This window comes from Penaeus vannamei, chromosome 11 (assembly GCF_042767895.1).
Source record: "Penaeus vannamei isolate JL-2024 chromosome 11, ASM4276789v1, whole genome shotgun sequence".
Taxonomy (NCBI): Eukaryota; Metazoa; Arthropoda; class Malacostraca; order Decapoda; family Penaeidae; genus Penaeus; species Penaeus vannamei.
The window spans coordinates 42901302-42911301 of NC_091559.1; the positions used below are offsets into that span (position 1 = coordinate 42901302).

The following is a 10000-nucleotide window of genomic DNA, read 5'->3' on the forward strand; positions in this document are numbered from 1 at the left end:
ATCTCCCTCTTTCAACATTCTCTTCCTTTTTTTCCCCTTCTCTCTCCCTCTCTCAACATTCTTTTTCTTTTTCCCTTTTTATCTCCCTCTCTCAACTCTCTCTCTTTTTCCTTTTTCTCTCTTCCATCTCCCTCTCTCAACTTTTTTTTTTCTCTCTCCTTTCCCTCTCTCCTCACTGCTAAAATAAGATCAGTCGCCTCAATGCTCCTTCCCCTGTGGCTTTGTGGTGACTCACTATCCTCTCCTGTGCCGGGAGTGGGCGTGTGAGCAAGTGTATGTGGGCGTGGGTTGTGTGGTGAACGCTGGGAGGGAGGCGTGAATTGAGGTGCGGGCGGGTAAGACTTGCGGGCGTGAAAAGGGATTCTTTTGTAGGGTGGAAGGGTGTGTTTCGTAGGCAAACACAGAAACACAAACACTCGCACACACACACAGAAACACAAACACTCGCACACACACACACACACAGAAACACACTCGCACGCACACATACACTCTCGCACACACACACACACTCGCACACAGAAACACACTCGCACGCACACACACACACACACACATACACACTCACTGAGCACACACACACACACAGACACACACACACACACACTCGCACACAGCACAGTAACACTTGAGCAACAACGAAGTATAAGTTAACCAAAAAAGAAAAAAATAAACATAAGAAAAGATCATGCATTTTTTTCACCCCTTACAAAAAAAAAGGAAAAGAAATGAAAGAGAAAGAAAAAGAGAGACCTCTTTGCCCCTCTCTCCCTCTCCCTCTCCTTCCCCCCCTCCTCTGCCCCGCGTCACAAAAGAAATAAAGAAGAAACGGATGATGATGGAGCGAGACCCCACCCTCAGCCCGGAGACAAAACATCTTGACAATCGCAACAGAAGCGTGAAAAAAATCGTAAAGATATATGGCCCGAGATGATCGCGTCTTTATTACCGCTCGGCGAATGTTCCCGAAGCGTCATTAGCGAGTCCTTACAGCGGCGAAAGTTCGGGCTGGACCGCCTCGGACGCGACCGTAAACATGGCGGCGACGGGGTATCATCTTTCGAAAAAATAAAGACGATACACTTTTCGGATATATAATATTCCTTTCGATATAAAGACTAAAAATAAATTAAATCACCACGAACTACATAAAAACATAAAAACACAGGCAAAATAATAATAAAAAGCAACAGAATCAGCGACAATAAACACGAAAATAATTTCAAAAGTGTAACGCCTAGGATTCGGGCGGCGCGGGTTTTGCGTGTCTTGTGCGCGACGGCTGACTGAGCACCGACAATGGCCGCTCACCGCTCGCTTACCATGTGCTAACCCAGACTCGTTTTTGTCTCTCGCTGCGCACCCTAGACGAGCCCGAGGGTTTATCACTCTATTAGTTATGGTTTTTTATCGCTGATGTGCGGTGGAGGCAGCGCTGTTCGGGAAATTATTTCTTCTGGACGGGGAATGGCAATAAATGGATTTATAGGTTCTGTCTCATTTTGATTTTGTGGGGGGGGGGTGAAATATGTGAAGTCATGATAGTAAAAATATACAGGGTGTTTTGAAGGCATACACACACACACACACACACACACAGAAACACACACACACACACACACACACACACACACACACAGAAACACACACTCTCGCACACACACACACACACACACACACACACACACACACACACACACACACAGAAACAGACACACACACACACACACACACACACACAGAAACACACACACACACACACGCACACAGTACATCAACACTCGAGCAAAAACGAAGTATAAATTAGCCCCCAAAAAGAAAATAATAAAAATGATAATAACAACAACGAAGTATAGCATAACCTAAGAAAAAATGATAATAAAAATGATAATAATAAAAACATACGACGCTATCTCCAACGTCTGCTAATCGATAATTGAAGGAATATTACTCGGCTGACTAGCCCCAAACGTCACTAATCATCTAGATTGAAATTTCCGACCCGGACCTCCCGCGAAACCTATTGAGGATTTTAACATAATTTTCTCTCTAATGATTTCCTTAAATGACGGATAATCGGGCGTGAAAACAGGATGTTGGATTCGTGTTTCGTTATTGCTTGTGTGGTTGTCTCTTGGATGTTGATGTGATTTATTTTAGGTAAGGTTATTGGATGCAACAAGTGTGTAGACATTTTCGTTATTTTTTCGTAAATTTCTGAGAATTGTGATTCTATACACGTGCGTACATGAAAATACTGGCACACACATACACACGCAAGCACACTTACACACACACACACACACACACACACACACACACACACACACACACACACACACACACACACACACACACACACACACACACGCCCAAACACACACACACACACACACACACACACACACACACACCCGAACCAACCCCTTCCACCCTCACATTCCCAGCCCACAACCACCTCACAACCTCGAGGTCTTCCCCAGCCCACCTCGCCCTCCGCTAACCTAACCTCCCGCCGTCCCCGACCCATTGATGAGCTGGCACGGTCCGCTGGGCTTCTGGCGCAAAGTACCTCGGTCAACATGGTCATTCTTCTTCGCTTTTAGTTTTATCGTTTGTTTTCTTATGCTCTCTCTGTGTGTTTCGCTGTCTGTCTGTCTCTGTCTGTTTTTCTGTTTCTTTGTTTCTCTGATTCTCTCTGTCTATCTCTCTGTCTGTCTGTTTCTCTCTCTCTCTCTCTCTCTCCTTCTCTCTCTCCTTCTCTCTCCCCTCCCCCCTCTCTCTCTCTCTTTCATTCTCTCTCTCTCTCTCTTTCATTCTCTCTCTCTCTCTCTCTCTCTCTCTCTCTCTCTCTCTCTCTCTCTCTCTCTCTCTCTCTCTCTCTCTCTCTCTCTCTCTCTCTCTCTCTCCTCCTCTCTCTCTCTCTCTCTCTCTCCTTGGGTTCGAAAGGCGTTGGATTTTTTTTTTCGGGGAGTGGTTCACTTTATCTTGGGAACCATTTCTTTTCGGGAGGTAGTCTGGAGAAGTGGCAGATATTTGGAATTCCTGGCGTTTAAGTTTGATTAAGCCACTTTTAAAGGTTCTGTGTGATTGTTATAAATGTCGGTAAGTGATAATGTGTTTGTCGGTCCATCAGTCCTCTCGGGGAAGACAGAGAAGGAAGCAATACGTTTTTCATCAGCCACTTTCCTTTCTTTTTTTTTTTGCTCGCTGCCTCGGGGTAAACCATTAAAAGTTTGCTGTCCCCTCACCTACCGCCGACGCCTGATTGGTCCGCACGCGAAACGCGACCTTATCTACACTAACTTTTACACTTCTTTCTCTAATGAAATCTCGAAGACGATTGCGCGGAAATTCCTCTCAAAATGACGCATTACCCCAAACGGAACCAAGCGGAGCACCTCGGCCGGTTTCTGAGGCGCGAGGGGTGGGGGAGGGGGTGGTGGGGGTGGGAGGGGGGAGGGGGTGGTGGGGGGAGGGGAGAGGGGACACGCAGCGGCAGGAAAGGGAAATGTTACAGAAAAGGGAAATGTTGCAAAACTGTCACGAAGGGAAGTGAATGGCTGCGTCTCTCCGCTTTCGCACGCCCGTAAATCCGAGAGCGAGAGGGGGGGGGGATGTGAAGCAACGGCGTCACCCTACCCAGCTTACAAGGACGACTGGTTCAGATCCAATAAGAGGCTGACCATGTTGACCAAGTCACTTCGTCAACAAGGTCCATTCACTTTTCCATGTCTCTGTCCTCCCTTCCGCCCCCCTTTTTGCCTCTTCTTTCGTTTACTTATCCGCCTCTCCTTTTTTATCCATCTGCGTAATACTTTTCTCATTCTCGCAAAACCATATTCCTAAAAATCCACGATTGGGCCAACGCTCAATCTCTCAAACACTGACACACACACAAGCAAATAAGCAAACACACAATGGGGAAGCATACACAAATCAATTCATATTTGGTATTCCCAATAGTTTTGTTTATCATCGAAGTCTCTCAACAAAAGTTCACAAGGGAGAGAACGCACTGCACTCGTCACACCTATGTGGGACATACTCAAACATGGCTACATACACCCGCAGGTTCTGGACGCGTCAAGTGGTTTTTCATCCAAAAAGAAGGGGTTAACTTATCTCCTTAGCTATCTCTTTCAATAGGCGAAAGAGAAATTTATGATAAATGATATGTTTATCTACTTCTGTATACTTTAAGGAACTTTATACTTATCTATCTATTCAATTACTTCATTATACCCAAAAAACGGAATATTGTACTTATTCATTCATAAACTTGACTATACTCAAAAGGAATTTAATATTTGCCATTTCTCCTTCTCTTTTTCCATCTCCTTCCCCTTCTGCTTCTCATTCTCCCCCACCTCTTCCTCCTCTATTTTTTCTTCTTCCTCTTCCTCCTCCTTTTCTTCTTCTTCTTCTTCTTCCTCTTATTCTTTATCCCTTCCTTCTCCTCCTAATCCTCCTCCTGCTCATTTTGCTGCTGCTTCTCCTACTCCACCCTCACCTCCTCTTCTTCCCCTTTCTCCTCTTCCTCTTCCTGTTCCTCCATTCATAATAACCAAAGTCTTACCCCCATTCTCAACCACCTCTTTCCCAGGTGGTTCCCGGACCTAAAGATTTTCTTCTCTAACACGTGGATCGAAAAGAAAATTCTCCTCTGCTGACTCATCGTTGAATATCTCGTCGAAATCAGGAGGAAGAAAGGAAGAGGAGGAGGGGAGGGTGGAGACATAAGGAAAGGAAGAGGAGGAGGAGAGGATGGAGACAAAGGGAGAGGAAGAGGAGGAGGAGAGGGTGGAGACACAGGGAGAGGAAGAGGAGGAGGAGAGGGTGAAGACACAGGAAGAGGAAGAGGAGGAGGAGAGGGTGGAGACATAAGGAAATGAAGAGGAGGAGGAGAGGGTGGAGACACAGGAGAGAGGAAGAGGAGGAGGAGAGGGTGGAGACATAAGGAAAGGAAGAGGAGGAGGAGAGGGTGGAGACACAGGGAGAGGAAGAGGGGAAAATGGAAGAGGAGGTGGTGGGGGTGGAATAGGAGTAGTAGCAGCAGCAGAAGGAGCAGGAGGAGAAGGAAGGGACAAAGAAGAAGAGGAAGATGAAGAAGAAGAAGAAAAAGGGGGGGAGGAGGAGGAGGAGAAGGTGGAGGAGGAGGAGGAAGAGGAAGAAGTGGAGGAGAAGGAGAAGCAGAAGGTGAAGGAGATGGAAAATGAAAAGAAGGAGAAGGAAGAGAAGGAGGAGGAAGAAGGAAGAAGAGGAAAAAGAGGAGGAAGAAGAAAACGCCGAGTGGAAGAAGAAGAAGAAGAATGAGAAGATGCACAAGAAACAGTAATAATGACATCATCAATAGTACTAAAATAATGAAAAGAGAAAGACAACGAAGAAGAGAAAGAGGACGAGAAAGAGAGACAGTAAGAAGACGACGACGAAGAAGAAGAGGAGGAGGACGAGCAAGAGAGACAGTAAGAAGAAGACGACGACGAAGAAGAGGAGGAGGACGAGAAAGCGAGGCAATAAGAAGACGAAGAAGACGACGAAGAGGACGAGAAAGAGAAGTAATAAGAAGACGACAACGAAGAAGAAGAAGAGGAGGAGGAGGAGGACGAGAAAGCGAGGAAAGGCGGGAGTAGAAGCAGCTGATGAATAATGGAACGTGGTGATGAACCCGCCAAAGCTCCTCTTTCTCGCGCCGATGAATCCCCACTGGCCAGGGTTGATGTGCGGTGAATAACGCCTTTCTCATCACCAGGTGAATCCCCCCCACGCGAGCAGAAGCACAGGGTGAATAGCGATGAGTCAGTGGGATGGGTGGAAGGAAGGGATGGGTGTGTGTGTGTGTGCGTGTGTGGGTTTGTGTTTGGACTTGGGTTTGTGTGTGTCTGTGTGTGTGGGTGGGTTTGTGTGTTTGGGTGTGTGTGTGTGTGTGTGCGTGTGTGGGTTTGGGTTTGGGTGTGTGTGTGGGTTTGGGTTTGTGTGTGTGTGTGTGTTTGGGTGTTTGTGTGTGTGTGTGTTTATGTATGTGTGTGTGTGCGTCTGTGTGTGTGTGTTTGTGTGTGTGTGTGTGTGTGTGTGTGTGTGCGTGTGTGTGTGTGTGTGTGTGTGTGTGCGTGTGTGTGTGTGTGTGTGTGTGTGTGTGTGTGTGTGTGTGTGTTTGTGTGTGTGTGTGTGTGTGACTCCTGTAGCGAAGGAAGGAAGGAAGGAAGGGGGTCGGTGTGGGGGTGGGTGGATGGGTGGTTGGGGGGTGTTATGTGTATCTTTTGGGTTGAATGAAGTATGTGTGGGATAGTGTGAATGAATGTAGAATTGTTTTTTTTTCGTATGTAAAAAAAAAAAAAAAAAAAAAAAAAAATGGTAGAGCTTGGATAGGCCTATCTATCCTTTCACTCACACCAAAACTGACGGAGGGAACTCGAACACACACACACACACACACACACACACACACACAGTCACACGAACAAGTACACACACACACACAGTCACACGAACAAGTACACACATACACAGTCACACGAACAAGTACACACAAACATACAGTCACACGAACAAGTACACACACACAGTCACACGAACAAGTACACACACACACACACATGTAATAGCACTGCATTGAATGAGTGGAATAAAAATTGCAGTCATTATAATGATTAACAAACGGTTAAATTTGTTAAATACCAGCGTGGGTGAGGGTGCCCATACATCCGTCATTTTCAAATCCCGCGCCAGCCAGGACAATTGATGTGTAAAATGGTGATGGTAATTGCTGGGTGATTACCTGCAATTAACCGACACCAATTGGTCATTAGCAAGGGGACTATTGCGAGGGCAGAGCGATCGAGGGAGGGAGGGAGGGAGGGAGGGAGGGAGGGAGGGAGGGAGGGAGGGAGGGAGGGAGGGAGGGAGGGGGTGAGGGAGAGGGAGAGGGAGAGATAGATGGAGAGGGAGAGAGAAGGGAGAGAGAGAGAGAGAAAGAAAAAGAGGGAGAGGGAGAGGGAGAGGGAGAGGGAGAGATAGAGGGAGCGGAAGAGGGAGAGAGAGAGAAAGAGAGAGAAAGATAGATAGATAGATAGAGAGATTCGCATTATTTCTCTTCAAAATTCCCTTCTTAGTATAACGTTACTCGACATCACACTATTGAAATAAATGCAGCTTCAGTGGAAGTAAGCTCTCCCTAAACACCAAGAAAAAACAAACAAACAAATACAGACAACAACACCAGGAGCAGAATCAGCAGCAGCAACAACAACAAGTCACACACACAACCCACCGTGCCAGTGACGAATCAACCTATCCTCCCCACTTCACCAACCCCCAACTCCCTCTCTTCCTCCCTCACCCCCCCCCCCACTTCACCAGCCTCCCCCATCCTCCCTCACCCCCCCTACCTCCTCCCCCATCACCTCCCACCGCCTTAAAACATAACGAGCCTCCACTTCCCAGGCCTCTCCAACCACCCCTTTCTCCCCTACCCCCACCCCCCCACTCCTCCTTCCTCCACCTCCACCACCACCACCCCACCCCCCTCCTCCTCTTCGAATCCCCGCCTATTTTTCACCTATTACACATTTCCTATTACGGCCGTGTGATGCCATAACCTGCGACTTAAAAGGCAGTGATGCGATTTCTCACTTGACTGATTCGGTTGGGCGATAAAAATCAAGTGTTCATCAGCCACCTATTTCCTCGCCGGGTGTGCCGAAGTCTACGGGAGTTTCTCGCCGCGTTTCAGTATATCCTAGACTCTCCCCTCCCTCTCCCCCCTTCACCTCTCCTGTCCTCGTATCTTTCCTAAATTTGAGTGATGGTTGATGGGGAAGGGGAGGAGGAGGAGGAGGAAGAGGAGGATGAGGAGGATGAGGATGAGGAGGAGGGAGAGGAGGAGGAGGAGGATGAGGATGAGGAGGGGGAGGGGGAGGAGGAAAAGGAGGGAGAGGAGGGGGATGATGATGATGAGGAAGAGGAAGAGAAGGATGAGGATGAGGAGGAGGAGGAAGTGGAAGAGGAGGAGATGGAATAGGGGGATTAAGGGAAGGAGGAAGAGGAGAAGGAGGAAGAAGAGAAGGAGGAAGAGGGAGAGGAGGGAAAAGAGGAAAAAAGAAGAGAAGGAGGAAGAGAAGGAAGAAGAGGAAGGGTAGAAACACGAAGAGGAGGAGGAAAAGGAGAAGGAAGAAGAGGAAGAGGAAGGGGAAGAAGAAGGCTAAAAGAGAAAGTTAATAAATAGATTTAGATAAAAGAAATGAGAACATAAAAACCCTCAGCAAATATTCCCCAATGCAATGAAATCTTCCCACATTCAAAGAGCAGACACAAAAAATGCGAGTCATTCCCTCACCATAAAAGTTAATATCGACCTTTTTAATTTATCTTTATTTCTATTTATTTATTTATTTATTTTTTGCAATAAGCAAGTAATTCCCGCACCATAATATAGACCTTTTTTTTATTTATCTTTACTTATATTTATTTATTTATTATTTTTTTTTGCAATAAAGTTTTATAACCAACAAGAAGACGCAGTTGTTTGGGATATCATAAACACGTTTGGACTTGAGAGGACTCGGAGCGACAAGTGAAGCCCCGACAACTGGCTTTTCCCCGACTGCCTGAGGGGGAAGCTTAAAAGGGGGAAGGGGAGGAGGGAGGGGAGGAAGGGGGGGAGGGAGGGAGGGATGGGAGGGAAGGGGGAAAGGGAGGGAAGGAGGATGGGATGGGATGGGAGGGGGAAGGATGGGATGGGAGGGATGAAAGGGAGGGATGGGAGGGAGTGAGGGATGGGATGGGAGGGAGGGGGAGAGAGGGAGATAGTAAGGGAGGGATGGAGGATGAGATGGGAAGGAGGGAGGGAGGGGAGGAAGGGGGGGAGGGAGGGAGGGGATGAGATGGGAAAGGAGGGAGGGGAGGAAGGGAGAGAGGGAGGGAGGGATGGGATGGGAGGGAAGGATGGGCGGGAGAGAGGGAAAGGAGGGAAGGAGGGAAGCGAGGAAGGATTGAAGGAGGAATGGAGGGAGGGAGGACGGAGTGATGGGAAAAAGGGAGGGAGGGATGGGAGGGAGGGAGGGAGGAGGGGATGGAGGGAGGGAGGGAAGGAGGGAAGCGAGGAGGATTGAAGGAGGAATGGAGGAGGGAGGGAGGAATGGGAGGGAGGGAAGGAGGGGAGGGAGGGAGGAAGGAAGCGAGGAAGTATTGAAGGAGGAAGGGAGAGAGGCAGAGAGGGAGGGAGGAAGAGGCTGAGGAAGGAGGGAGATATGGAGGAGGAAGGTGGTAAGAGGGGGACATAAAGAGGAAGGAAATGCAGGGGTAGGAAGGAAGGTATGAAGGAAGGAGAGGAAGGAAAGGAAGAAGTTTGAAAGGAAGTGAGAAAAGAGGGTAGAAAGAGGGAGGGGAGGAGAGGGGGGAGCACGGAAGAGAACCTCCAGAAGCTCACCCTTCACCCTCCACCAACACCTCATCCCCCCTCATCCCTATCCCCCCACCTTCCTCCCCCCTCCTCCTCTTTCCCACTCCCCCCTCCTCCTTCCCCGCCACGCCTGCAGCAACCAGCCTCCCAGATCAAAGCGAAGGAGGCGGCGCTACAAGCCAGACTGCCTCCAACTGACAGCAAAGTTATGGAACTTGTAGCCTCCACCTTGGTAATCCGACCGACTTGGCTGTAGTTTTATGACCGGAGGAACTCGCGGGGTGAGAGTGAGGGTGAGAGAGAGGGAGGGAGAGGGAGGGAGAGGGAGGGAGAGTGAGGGTGAGAGAGAGGGAGAGAGAGGGAGAGAGAGGGAGGGAGGGAGGGAGGGAGGGAGGGAGGGAGGGAGGGTGAGAGAGAGAGAGAGGGTGAGAGAGAGAGAGAGAGAGAGAGAGAGAGAGAGAGAGAGAGAGAGAGAGAGAGAGAGAGAGAGAGAGAGAGAGAGAGAGAGAGAGAGAGAGAGAGAGAGAGAGAGAGAGAGAGAGAGAGAGAGAGAGAGAGAGAGAGAGAAAGATAAAGAGAAAGAAAGAAAGAGAGAAA

At 48.4% G+C, this 10000-nt stretch overlaps 1 protein-coding gene across 2 annotated transcripts in view; it reads right to left on the bottom strand.

Moving 5' to 3' along the window:
• Positions 1-10000, bottom strand: part of Ets65A (DNA-binding protein D-ETS-3) — a 50176-nt gene that overhangs the window by 28946 nt on the left and 11230 nt on the right. The window lies entirely within an intron of this gene.